The 15,326-nt window shown below is 31.7% G+C and overlaps 1 pseudogene; it reads left to right on the forward strand.

Annotated features, from left to right (window-relative positions):
- The first annotated feature begins 781 nt into the window (after positions 1-781).
- On the forward strand, positions 782-14,245 carry LOC113377240 (annotated as a pseudogene).
- The last annotated feature ends 1,081 nt before the right edge of the window (positions 14,246-15,326 follow it).

Genomic DNA, 15,326 nt, shown 5'->3' on the forward strand with positions numbered 1-15,326 from the left:
GGCTGATCGTCGCAAATAAATAATCTGATCGGTTTTATTTAGTTTTTGAGAAAAAATCGATGGATGGTCATATTTTGGCCCACATTGGACATGAACATACTTTTTTTGGTGTTAAAACAGATTGACTTGATAGAAGTTCAGGATTTTTTTTAAAGGTCAACGAACGATTAGTTTTGGATTTTTGTTAAAAACGTCGACGAACGTTTTTGCACTTATCTGCTAATTTTTAAGAAACGGCTCAGCTGATCGTCGTAAATAAATAATCTAATCGGGTTTATTTAGTTTTTGAGAAAACATCGATGGATGGTCATATTTTGGCCCACATTGGGCTTGTACATACTTTTTTGGTGTCGAACAGAATGACTTGAAACATCGAGCAAATATAAAATTATCATATCAAATTTTCTGGTGACAAACATCTCCTCTTAGTCTTGGAAGTTAAAAATTTATGGTGCGGTATATATATTTGGGAATTTCAGAGTATTCTCATAAGAAAAATATATTAATATATTATGTTTCCTTTATCTCGATTCGACCCTGTTCTTTTATACAATTTAAACTTCTACCCGACAGAGGTCCTTTTTGCCAAAATCCCCACCACGATGAAACGTTGTGTAACAGGTTGCAAGTGCATTTGCAAAAACCTTAAAATCACTTTTCTCGTGGCCGTTCAGCAGTAAACAAAACGTTTAATAGTATTGAATATATTATATTATCGAAGAGGAATAAATTTTTCGAGAACGAAGGGCAGTGTTATTTTTCGGGTAGCCATTTCTCTCCGTCGGCGCCGGTTCGTCTAGCAAAACGATTCGGACATTTAACTGTTTAAGTTAAGTCATTTTTGTTTGGTTTTAGAAAGTAATTTTTACGTGTTTTGTATAAAATTTTTGGTTTTCGTTTAATTAAAAGAAGTTTAAAGTTTAGTTTTATTTTACCCAAAAGCGAGCCCCAATTCAGGGCTCCTTTGGTAAATACACTTCGGGTGGATTTTTTTTCTTGTATATCGGTTTAAAATTCACTTTATTTTGAAGCGGTGGACGTCTTAGTTAAAGCAAATATATTTTAATAAATTTTGTATTGAAAATTTAATTTTGATTTTTGGACACGCGTGTCATCGGCTAGTGCTGAGAAACGTTAATAGATTTTTTAGTTGATTGGAACAAATTTGGCGGTTTTTGAATATTAGCTAGGTTTTTTTCGATATGGATATTAGTAGTAAAAGCATTAAAAGGAAACGGGCAAGGAAAAATCGTAGGAAAACTGTAAGTCTGTCCTCGTTGAGTTCGAGGTCTTCCCTGAACAGAAACAAAAGCAACAGTCAGTGGGTGAGGAAGAACTTGGCTAAGAGAGTTTCTTGGAGTAAGTCTTGATAATTGTTATAAAATTGCTGTTGCATGATGGGATCTTAAAATCAAATATACGCGTAATTCTTTATCTGTTGCTATTTATTTTCATTTTGCATGATATCTTTAATACTACTTGTTATTCTATCTATGTCCACAGTCACACTTCTTCAAACATTGATGATTTTTTTTTATAATTTAACCATTTTTCATAGGCCTACAATACGTAACGGTATGTGTTAAGTGATTTCAATAACCTCTTTTATTCGATTCGTTATTTTATATATTTATATATTATATTTATCCAAATTTGATGGTGTTTTTATAATTCAACCAGTTTTCATAGGCCTATAATATTTAACAATACTTAAGATGCGATTTTATTAATTTCTTTTATTATATTTGTTATTGTATCTATTTCCACTGCCATACTTAAACTTTGATTGTTTTACTACTTTTTATATGCCTAAAATATTTAATTAGAAGTGTTCAGAAATGATTTCAATCATTTCATTATTTCGATTCGTTATTCCGTCTATTTATACGGGTATATTTTTCCAAACTTTAGTGATTTTTTTATAGTTCTACCACTTTTCTTAAGCCTGTAATATTTAACGATATTTATTGCGACGTGATTTCATAATTTCTGTTCTTCTATTATCATTGACTTTTTCAAACATTGACTTTTTTTATAATTCAATCACTTTTCATAAATTTTGTCGACGTTTTAGCCCACAATTTTGAACCGATTTTAAAGATTCAAAAACTATTCCAAAGATATTGGTTGGGAATCGCGTTGATTAGTTTTTGGTAAAGATCGGCTGGGCCGTTTTTTCGTAATTAAATTCCGGTAAAAACTATTCTGATGAAACTTTGTATGACGTTACGCATGAAACAGCATACTAAAATATTATAGGCCTACGACAAATGGTCAATAAATGAAAATTTAGAATTGACGCGCGTGTTCAAGCGCGCGTTTTTTTTTTGTATTTCGCTACTGATTACAGTTTACGTCCAAACTTAAAATATTTTTCTAGAACTCGAATTGAATGAAATGAATTATGTTAAACAAATTAGTGTAATATATGTAATTACACATACATATATGCATGTTTGAAACACTGCAATAGAAAATAGCAGTGATAAATTTTTAGTGAGAGCGAAAACTTTATTTTTGGAATAATAGTTGAACTAATTAGCTGAAGCTAAATTTTTAACTTTGCGTAGGGTAAGTTACAGTAATCGCAAAAAATCGAAAATGAAAATTTGTATATACCTTTACGTTTTAGTGGTTTCTGAACATTTTGGCATACCTTAGAAAAAATTAATGTGTGTGTGAGAGTGTGTGCGGATACAAATTTTTGTCCACGATTTCGGGAACACCGATCAACCGATTTAAATATTTAAAAGCTTTCGATTTGTATTGATCAGAAGACATGCTGATTAGTTTTTGGCAAAGGCAGGTTTAACCGTTTCGAAGATATGGGACAAAAAGTGCCAAAAATGGTAACTTCGTTTTTAAGAGAACGGGGTATCCGATTTTTAATACTTAAAAAAAACATTTTACTTGTATTGACAAAATGAACTGATTAAATTTTTGGGAAGGTAGGTCTAGCGGTTTCGGAGATGAAGTAAAAAAAGTAAAAAAATACTATTTGGCGGTTAAAAATGATCATTAGACATATGCACATCACATTATCACATAATTTATGGAGATTTTAACAATGCGTATAAATTCTGTTTACATTTCTCTGGGTTTCGTAACATCGTTTGTCCGTTAGACGGCGACGCGGCGCTTACGCGCTTTGATATTTATTTTTTCAAAGTTTAAAAGAAATTTTAATCCTTTTTATAACATATTAATTTTTAGTACGGGAATGTCCAGGAATTTGCCTTAAGGCACGACTACTAGTTCGATTTTTGGTTCTTGCGTAACAATGTTTTGATTTGTGGTAAAATTTTATTTCACACAATACACAGTAGTAGTAGATAACTGTACTTTATTGTGTTGCGCTCAAGTTTGTTTTTCATTCCCAGGGGGCTTTTATCTATCTTTTAGGTAATGGAATATTCTAAACACATTTTAATTAACTATATAGTATTTCTTTCTAATGTGAGGTATGAAATCAGTAACTATTGTTTCCTATTGTTTCAGTCGAGCGAAAACCTATCATTTTTTAACGTAACCGATAAACGTAACCGTAGTCAATTAATTAAATTTCTTTTATCGTGTAAATATTTACGATTTATATTAATTAAACGCAACTATTAAATGGGTATATAAAACATGAATTTTTAGATTAGAATAAAAAAAACTTTGTTAGAATGGATAAAATCAAACAAATGTAAAATATTTAATATTGAACGAAACAAATAAAAAATGAGGCAAAATCAAATAAAACTAGTTGTAAGTGGCATTTTGCGTTGTGCCAAGTGTCATTAACTTCACGATAAGTGTAAATAATCAATTTCTTCAATAACCATTTTTTTATTTATATAGATCTACCAGGACCATACACATACACACACATCCATTTTTCTAAAGTATGCCAAAATGTTCAGAAACCTCTGAAACGTGAAGATATGCAAAAAATTTAATTTTTTATTGCATATGTTTCAAATAAAAGTAATTAAATTTTAGGTTCAATATTATATTTTCTTCAAAGTTCCTTGCATTTTGGAGTAATGTTTTTAGTTCAATAAAATGTTTAAATTCAAACAGAAATATTCTAATTAATTCTATTTTGGAGTTTTTAAAAATTTTAATATAATATCAGTTAACATGTCGAGAAATTTTATTATTTTAAATCAAACAAATAAAAAAAATAGCACGAGGAAAAGTATAAGAAAAAGTGCAAGGTTAGCAGTGCATGTGTTAAGGAAATATCATATAGTGAGAGAGTTGATAGTCAAAATAAAGCCTATGTATTTAAAAATTAGATACTTATTTATATTATAGTTGGCCTATTGATCTTATCTTGGCAATAACGTATTAAGTCTCAAATGCTTTTAAATTTAATAAATTGATAGAGACTTGAAATATAAGAATGTTTCAATTTATTCCATTAATCAACTGTAATATTTGATACTTGTATGATTTTTAAATATCATTTTATTCAATTTCAAAATATCAAAATTTTAAATAGAAATAATTTTATATTATTTCTCATGGTTTCTACATCTTTTTTTAATAATTATTTGAAGAGCTAATTATACGCATTTAAAAATTAAATGTATCCTTATTTACAATGTTGTGAATTATTTATTACTAAATAAATGTAATAAGATATACTTTCATTAGCTTACAAAATTGTATTACAAACTTCCCGAAGAACAAGTTCAATGTTTTCATAAAAAAAATTGATTCGCCAATTTTGTTTTTTCGACGTTTCAAGCCATTCTGAATCGAACAATTGGAGAGAAAGTGTGTGTGTGTGTGTGAGCAGCTGATATCAAGCACTAGTGATATCAGTTATTGCTCGAAAATTTAGATAGAAATAGGATTTCTAACAAAGGGAATAGGCAACCACTGGATTTTCTTCTAATAAACATAGGCTATAAGAGAATTCAATAAACTGCATATAAAACACAATTAATTACTTCTAGTTGTTTAAAAAAAATCAAAATTGTTAAATTATCTAGTTTCGGTGTGTGTATGTGAGTACGTGAACAGATTTTTTACCTTAAATCGACGTTTTCTCAAAAATGGCTTGTTTTGATTGATTTTCATAACATAAATAAAAAAATGTAAGAGATGCTCTTATGAGAATTCCAAAAATTGTAAATTCAAGAACGTTGGCTATTGCAGAATTAAAATATATAATCTAATAAATTTGGCATGATTTTTGTCAGTATAATTATGCAAAATATATATGCTACAGTGTCCAATCATAAATATATATTCTTTATGGACACATGTACCGTTTGAAATTTTTAAATGAGGCGTACAAATTAAAATTGATAATTCCTAAATTTATCACGAACGAATCAATACATTCGTGCTGATATTCTATATTTCTGTTACCTTTATTTTCCAGGTGACGATGTGTTGTACAGCGACGAACCTTCCAAGAGCGCGAAGAGCAGTTGTTCTTCGTTGGGGATGGGAGAGGCTTCAGACTTCGAGGATCCTAGCATTTTGATTCGTGGCCCCGCCAGCCCTATGAGACTAAGATACTCAAAAGAGGAACTGCTAGCTTTGAGATCGCTTCCACTTTCTAAGATAAAACCCGCCTGTCTCGACGTGTAAGTAGACTATTAGGAATGCCGATATTTTAATAAATATACAATCGGGTGTTGATTGTGTTTAATGCTGTTGAACAGAAATAGTCGAGGATGCTGGGACCCTGACCGTTGGCATTCCGATAAGAAATACAATGAAGCAGTCATCGAAGACGAACGTATTAGAGATGTCGCGTTGGACCCTCACAAAGTACGTAGTAAAATAAATATAGTGTATATTTTACAATTAACTATCTTTTAATGTAATATTTTAGAGACGCTCAGACCCCCGTGAACGTATCCGCAAGGAGCAAGATGGTATTGTTTTGTCGCCTCAGAGACGTTCTTTTAATACTGGATGTTACATGCCTACTGTAATAACAGCTACGTGTGGTGCAGGAGCTGGTGGAGGCGCTAACGACATGCAGCTCAGCGGAAAAGACTCGGCAGGTATGCATGGACCCAATGAAAAATCGTTGCAGAACGATTTTTCTCAGTTTTAAACATTATTAAGAGTACATTATTAACTTAACACTTCGTTAAATTATGGATAATCATTAGATATCAGGGCGACTGTTGCACATCGCAGAAGTATTTGTGTACGACCGAAAGTTCTCTAAAAGATACTCATTATTTGTTTTCGTGAAAAGGTCTTTATTTGAATAATAGTTGGCAATTTTATGTAAACTTTTTAACCATTTTTTTAAATTCTTTTTTAGCCATATTTTTAATTTCTTTGTATGTCACTATTTTCGAGTTTGCTTAAGAACTTTGGCATTGATAAATATTCCTTATTATATCTGCATCTTATACACAAAATTACTTCGGATTTCATATTTAGAGATTAAGGGGGGAGGGGGCTGCTGCTTAGAGGCTTCAAAAAATCGCTTTTTTGAGGAATTTTTATGGAAGTTATATACTTCAACATTTTTCTTAATTTTGTTCATTAAAATATATATCATATGTCGGGTACAAGCATTTTGCCGATGCGCCACGATCGTGCAGGTGTCATTTGGCGGGAAAGATGTGCAGGTCACAGTTTCCATTTGACACGAAAAAAATCAAAACAAATATATATTTTCAATAGTTGAACCTAAAAAATCCAGAACAAAATGAGATACATCAATTGTTCGCAACTTGAAAAAAAAATCATGTTATTTGATACAAAATTTTACTTTAGATTTAAATTTTACTTCAAAAAGTAGGTTAAATATAACTTTTTTAAAGTTTTTTTTAGGTTCAACTAGGATAGTTTTAGTCCTGAATATAATGAATTTTGTTTTGTTTTGATAGAACGTTTAGTTTTTTCTTATCTTTTCGAAGAATCGAAAAAATTCAAAACCGAGAAATCGCGCGTCAAAGTTTTCGTTTTGCTCATATACATACTTGACGCTTGCTCACTATTTCGTCTGTAGTTCCGAAAATAACTTGAATTTGTTTTTGATATTTTAGGAATATATTCTTGGCTGGTTTTGGAAGACATTTTTGCAATAAAAAAATTGATTTTTTTATGCCTCTATAGCAGTCTTGCCCCTAAAAATGAATAAAACGTGGATTTAATAAGTCGTTTATGAATCCAAATTGTGGAATACTATTTTTGTTCTATCCTAAAAAATCATACATTATATTCCAAATATGGAAGATGACCAACATAATCGTCAACTTCATTATAAATTATTGATGGACTTTCTTCAATGTCTATGAGAAAAAATATGGCATTGAAAAACTGCAAAATCCAATAGAATATCACATTTAATTCTGTGCTGAACGTTTTTTAGTCCTTATATTTCATAAACTATATCATATCATTCTTATTTCCAAATTGTTATTTGTTTTTACTTCTATCTGCAGGCGTGGTACCCAATTCCGTCGTAGGTGGCAGACGTATAGGTAGTGGCCGAATCTTGACAAGAGATTCTTGGGATTTCCGACCTGATAAGCCGGGACCTGCAGGTGATGCATCCCCTGGTGGTCCTGGAGGGCTAATGGATGACGGTTATAGCTTTAGACCTGGCGGAACATTTAGAGATCGGGAAGACAGGTTACAAAGTTTAATATAAACCATCACCTTGTGTTTTTGAACATTATTTGCTGAATTTTATTTTATATTAGGTATGAGAGGCGTTCATTCTCCCGCGATTATGACAAAGATCCAACAACGAGATCAATGCGAGATGGAGGTCGAGACCTCGAGCGACTCTCTTCCGGCGGAGGCTCAAGATCCATGAGTGGGAGTGGAATGGGTCCTGGCTCACGATATTCTAATGGTAATGGACCGCCAGATAGGGCCCGAGGAGGCGGCAACAGTAATGGGCGATCAAATAGTGGCGGCGGCCACTACATGTCATACATGTCAGGAGGAAAGTGCGAACCCGAAGAGCCAGAATGGTTTAGTGGAGGCCCGACTTCTCAGCATGTAAGAGAGAGAAAAATAACTAGATTTTTTTTTTGAAAATACATGAAACTTTTGTGCTTGTTCTTGGCTAAACATGTTACAGAAGACTTGTTTTGTTTAGCTATTTCCGGTGAACTTGTTTCATCCTACTATTTTTGTTCTAGAGTTTTTGTTCATAGTGCGATGGAGATAACATAAAACACCTTAAAATAATGTCAAAAGTACAATTGTTCTTTTGAAGTTTGTGATATTTGGATGTTACTTCAAAAATTTAAAACCTCAAGAAAGATTCATAGCTATATAGCATTTTGATAGCTTGAGACCGACACTTTGAGTGCCAATTTCAAGACATTATTTTCTAAAATAAAATAAGTACACTGAGAATAGCTAATCTTTAACATAAGCTTGTTTGAAACATATTTTACCATGGGTGACCAATAACATAACATAGCTATGTTATCTGGGAATTGGCCCATTTATCTTCTTATTATTTTGGAGTTTTTTTTTATCAATTATTTACCTAATATTTATTTATATAACTTTTCAGGACACTATTGAACTGCGCGGTTTTGAAGACATACCTGAAGAGAAGTCTTCTGCCCTCGGCAAGAAGCAGCGTTCAACGCAGCAGAAAAAAGTTGGCAAGAAGAGTGGCTCAGATAAAAATACTGATGGCAGTATTTCCAAGAAAGACAATGACCTCAACAGTTCTAGGGACAAAAATAAGTCAAATCTTGAATCTAGAGAAGGAGATCAAGAAACTACTGGTGAAAAGTCTCCAAAAAGAAGGAGCACGTCCACACCAGTGGACAATGACAAAGAATATAATAAGGTAGATTTCTTTATGTACTTTACTTTTACAATTTTTTTAATCAAAGGTGAGATCTAATTCCTTTTTGTTTCAGGAGAATTGTAAATCTCCAATTCCTGTGGCTTTACAAAATGACAGCTCAATAATTGACGCAAGTCTTTCTGAAAAACAGTCTCAGATTACTAATGATGCATCTGCCCCAGGATTTATTCTTGATGACTTTTTAAATCTAGACAGCATTCCTGCAGCACTACTTAGTGTAAGTAATTTGTTACATTAGAAGTACAAGACATTTGTTATCCAGAATAGTGCTTATGAATATAAATATAACTTTAGAATGGTACCTCTAACGAGACGGCTGGTTCTCGATTCTCACAGTTCTTTAGAAGGGAAAGTCCTGTTTTGAATAGGATGGATAGTCGTAGATCTTCACTTCATGAAGAGTTATCTTCTATGCTTACTGGTAAGAGATACAGTTTTAAATATTTATAATTTAAATACTGTTTTGATCTGTTTAAATTTCCTGCAGACTCCAACAAATATTTTACTCCGATAAGTCCTGCCGGAAACTCATCTATTAATAGTCAACCATCTGCCACTGTCCATAATAGCAATCTCTTAGAGATGCTCCAAAGAGCCAGAGTAGACCCGAATACCAGTGACAGTAGTACTGCTGGTGGAAAGATTCATAATGTAGAGGAGCTTGAAGCTCGTATGAGACATGGTGAGGGTTATGGGGGGTCTTCTGAAAAGAGTGGTGGAAGCAACAGTAAACCTGAAGAGGTAGCTGCTTTTCAGAAGTTGCTTTCGCAAGTATCTTCGAATCAACAACAGTCTCCGCAAGTTTTGGGTGCCACTCAGGGTCCACAAGGAAGACCTATGCCAAAGTCTCAACAACAGCCTATGAGTATTCTGGAGGTAATATTTTTATAATTATTGGGTCTATTATCAAATAATATAGCTATGCTAAGTTACTGGTATCTTTACATTTCGATAAACATAAGTTTGATCTTGACATCAAGAGTTCCTCTCTGAGAATAGGTACATTTACCTTGTTTATTTACACCTATTTAAGCAATTATAATATTAACTCTTAATATTTTCAGATGCTGAATAAATCTCAGCAGGCTGATGAAAATGCAGCACGCAACATGGCAAATGTAGCTGCTGGATTAAACATTAATCATCAGATGGGGGCAACAGGAGCCTTTGGTTCACCAGGAATTCATCCTACCCCAAATGTACACCAACCTGCTCCACAGGTACCCCCAGAACTTGTCATGAAGTTGTTGCAGGTTCAACAACTACAGGTAATTTGTTTTTATGCTGTAATTCAATTTTATCATGAAATACTCAATTAATTTCTTTTTATAGCGACAACAACAACAGCAACAGCTCTCTCAATTAATTGCGAACTCGGGGCATAATTATTCTAAGCAAAATTTGGCCGGAGGTTCTCCATTGCCATCAAACACTTTGAATCCTGATTTGCAGTCCATGTTTGGGGCTACAAATATGCAACAACAGCAGTACGCTAGGGAAATACTCCAGAGACCGGAAGCCCAAGCAATTATTCAGGGTCAGCTTTGCTTTGTTGCATATAAAATATTGCTCATATTTGTGATATTCTTTTTAATGGTGCTTGAAGTGTGTTGATTCGTTTTAACATAAAATTTCAGAAATTGAATTTTAAAAAAATGTTTGTATATTGTAATTTATTTCTAAAATATACATCTATCAATTACTTTTATAATTAATATTTCATTGTTAATCTTTTCATACGAAATTAATTTGTAATCTAAATACTTCATCTTCAAAAAATATTATTTAATTTCAGGCCTCAAACATAATAAGATAACTGTGCAGCATTTGTTGCAACAATTAAACAATCCTGCAATTCAGCAGAGACATCGCGAAATGCTTATTGCAATCTTGAAAACCCATGGCAATATAACGAGCCCTCGAAACATCAGCCCTGTGGGACCACCAGCCAACTCTGATCTTATGCAGCACATGATGCTCGGGGCTCAACAGCAGTTGCGAGTTTCGCCTTTGCCCAATGGTAATAACTAATATATATGTAGATATATTTAACACTTTGTTGTAGTTGTTAGTCATTTTTAAATACTTAGTTAAAATAATTTTGATAAATGTTACATGCAGCATATTGTGTATCCCCGATTTTGGCAACTAGTCCTAATACTTTATCAGTGCACCATCCAGGTAATACTAGATTTATATAAATCAAATCCTTTCTGATCTGCTTTTTCACCCTGTAGCATAATTTTCTCATAAAATTTAGTACTATATTATTTGCACCAAATTTAGCAATTTGTTTTAACCACTTGACAGTTATTGAGCGTGTTTTTGTTCATTATTGTTTGGTCAAATATTGTTTTAACTTCTAAATATATTATATAATATAATTTTTTTATTTTATCAACTTTCACACCAATAAATTACGTTTTTTTTTAGTTGCACTAATTCATGAAATACTTTATTTAATTTAGTATTTTTATACTATGTTTAGTGGAGTATACCGAACTTTGTAAATTAAGTGCCATAAAATTTTAAAAATCGTGGTCTATGGGCTAAATGGATTGCTCATGTTATGTCCTTTGAAAATGGCTTTAAACTTTAACATACTGTAGAAAATATTTTAATTATTGTAAATATATGCTAATCAATGTCCACAACTTTATATAAAACAAATTGCATCACATACACAATAATATCAAGTTTACATCAGCAGCTTCATTTCGTTAGAATGCGGCGCCGAGTTGGTGGTAGATTGTTTTTGAATCGGTGCTGGGTGCACAGGGTTATAAATAATAAAATTAAAATACTTCAACAGTACTTATTATTTTACTGTCACCATTGCATTTTGTATTTTTTGTTTAACATTCATTGTACTATTAATATTTACAAACGAAAAACGGGTAGAAATAGAGGCATACTAAAAAGGAAAGTGTTTTTGTTCCATTTCGAGCAAACAATATGAAATTCAAACTGATGGCATAAATTTCTCATTTGCGGAATGACAATTTTGTACCATTTTATTTGTCAAAACTATCCAACTGTTGAGTGGTTAAAAAATGTTCAAATATTGTATTAATTTATAATAATGTTTGTAACATTAATATTATTTGGACGTTATTCATTTCTAGTGATTCCTCCTCGAATGCCTTCTCCAATGGAACTTCAAGCGCATACTCGAAATATTCTGCAAGGTGCTCTAATCAAGAAAAAATTGGAAGAGCAATCTGAGAACTTCCGCAAACGGCAAGAGATGCAGAGGTCTCATTCTCCTAATGCCAACAACTCTGTTATTTCGCAGAATTCTAACAATTCTGCCGCCAATAGTTCGCCAGCCAAGCATGTAGGATCACCAACACCTTTGGCTTTTACTCCGACTTCTGTATTAAGAAAGATGACGGCTGAAAAGGAACCTGATTCAATGGTCAAGAATAATGCTGCAGGTATGAGAATTCACGATTATTCTGTTATACATTTATAGATTAGATAAGAAATTATTTATTTTAATCGTTTTAGGTGATGCGACTGCCAATGGTAATCTTAAGGATAAAAATTTAGTTTCAAGTCCGGCTCTTAATGCCAGGCAAAATCATAGTCAAAACCGGCCAGTAGCAGGTGCCAATTGGAATATGGGCAAGCAACCTCAAGGTAAATTATATTGAAATTAATCATTTCTAGGTGATGAATACCTTTATTCAATATACAAATATTACAGGTCGACCCATTGTGAAAGGGAATGGAGGTATGTCGATGATTAACCAACAACATTCTCAAATACAATATGCTGCAAATTTGGAGTTGCAAATGCAGAACCAATATGCCAATATGCAAGCTCGAAATAAATTAAATTTTGGCCAAAGTAAGTATATCAATTAATAATGTACATCTATACCTCGCCTTCCCTTCATCTTCTTTTTCTTCATGATGCGAAGACGATTTTATTAAGCAAAGAATGTGTAAAGTTCATAGAGAGATTATAGGGTTATATTCAGGTTAATAGGTCAGATCAGGTTTTTTTTTATATTTATTATTCAAAATCTGGAACATTTCAGTAGGCGCAGAATATATTTTTTTATTGTTCAAACAATATTTATGCTATTTAAGGTGATAAGTTTTTGTGTGTGGTTCTTTGAAACAAACTATTTGTGTTAATAGTTGTTGTACTGGATCACATGCTGTTGTGGTATACACAATATTAAAAATTTTAATAAAACATAAAAACAAAAAAAAGTTTGCTGATGCTTTTCCAATACTGTTCAACTAGCAACTAACATTTGCTATCATAATGACTACATTTTTAAGATTTTTATTCATATGTATAACACAGCAGTATGTGATGGGGTACAGCTTGTACAGTTGTTTTTAATAATTCAATCTTTACAATTTAGAAATTTCCTGTAATGGGTCATCAATGTATGGGTTTCATAACTGCATTTTCCACATTAAGATTAATTGTATTCCACTTAGAACACCAGCTTTAGGATATCGAAACAAAACAAAAGTTTGCATTAATTACAATTAAAAATATTTCATTAATTGCAATTTTAGTTGCAATCATAGTTTGTTTGTGTTTAGAATGTATATTAGCTTATTATTATTTTTTTATATTCTCAAAACATTATTGAATAACTTGTAAAAAAGAAATGTTAAAACGTTGTTTGTCTTATTTTTTTTTACAGCCTCTTGAAAAATCACATCAAGTTCATGCCTCTAGACCAGAATGCCTTCATAAGTTCATACAAATGAATACCAATTAAAAATTCTAATTAATAATTAAAATCAATTATATTGGGTTCAAGTTTGTAAATTTTAACTTTTATATATTTTTTTAGGTCACAACAACATGACATCTGCATATCCAAATATGCAACAGTACAATAACTCTGTCCAGCAGAATAATACACCTGCTTTTGGACAAACTTACAACAATACCATGAACAGAGTTCATGCCCAACAGCAGCATTTACAGCGTACCAACTATCAGCATCAGCAGATGCTGAACACCTCTATGATTAATACTGGTTAGTATAATTAATTATTGTATTTTTAAATTGTTTCAGATTTTTTCATGAGACCAATTAATGTTTCAATGTGAAATAATTCTTTTAGGTTTGATGGGTTTTAACCAAAGGGATGGAGCCCTCTCTCCAACTAGCAATCAGTTAGCTCGCTGGTTCAGCCCTGAACTGCTAGCGCAGGCTTCTGCTGGAAAATTACCCCCAGTCAATCTGGCGCAAAATGCTCTGTCGCTTGAGGAACTTGAGCGCATACAGCAGTCCTCAACCACAGTGCATAACTAGTCAAGAACAAGATAAACATAGAGAGATTTTGTTTATCTATTCAATAACTCATTTTCTTCTCTGTTTAAGTATTATTATGAATCAACAAACATTTATTTTCGACGTCTGGTAAAGATGAAATGGTTTTTTAACCATCGTTACATATTAAATATATAACAAATTATATAATTGAAAAATGACATTATTATGAACAATGTTTGATTGAATTAATAAAATCTTTTCCATAATTTGTTATCACTGGAATTATCAAATAAAAGTTTATTAAAACCATATCAATAGTTATTGTAATATGCAATGTTACAACATTATCTACTTACTTACAGTATCATTTACATTTTGTAGCTAATACAAAACTTTTATTTCATGTTTTTCTCTGGAAGACAAAAATTATGAGATAACTGTCAGGATTAGTCTGGCTGAAATTTACTGAAAGTTACGGATTTACAAACATGAATGAAAATTTTTGCACTTAGTTTTCTAGTAATGAAGAAACTGCTTGACTGATTGTCTGCTGATCTAGTGCTTTAGGAAGTTAATAACTAGCAATTAACTTATTACTTACCAGAAAATAACTTGTGTGTAAATCTAATATCTAATAACTAATAAAACTAGTCCTTACTGTCACAAGTTAATAATTTGTAAATGATAAGCATTATGCTCATTTATCTATGATGATAAGCAAACACTGATTTAAAATATTTAAATTGAAATAAAATTAAATAACTAGAATATAAAATATATTAGGTAAGATATATATATTTTTTTCTTATTAACGAATAAATTCATTAGTGTTATAAATATCGTTGATTGTTTTCAAAATTAGCAAAATATGGTAAAATAAACAAATTTGAAGTTTGTGATAAAATCAACGTATACGATGACAACTTCAACTTACTGTGATTTAAATTTTTGTATCGGTATGTATGTCAAACCATAAATAAAAGAAGAGTGTGTTTCAGACTGATTAAAATAATTAAAATGAAAATATTTATTATATAATACCACTATTTCATATCCAAATAACATTTTCAATTATTAACAATGAATATATCAAAAATGTTGCCCAAAATAAATAACTATGTATTCGCGGATACTACCACCTAGCAATAATAAAATCGTCCCCCTTCGTCATTTATTTTTTTTCGCATGAGGCAACATTATTTCGTCGCCGGCCATGTTGCATTTGCAAGTCACGTGACCATCGCACGTTTAACAAAACA

Source organism: Ctenocephalides felis, unplaced genomic scaffold (assembly GCF_003426905.1).
Source record: "Ctenocephalides felis isolate EL2017-DRISC unplaced genomic scaffold, ASM342690v1 CF-g0.4_SCAFFOLD_01886, whole genome shotgun sequence".
NCBI classification, from domain to species: domain Eukaryota; kingdom Metazoa; phylum Arthropoda; class Insecta; order Siphonaptera; family Pulicidae; genus Ctenocephalides; species Ctenocephalides felis.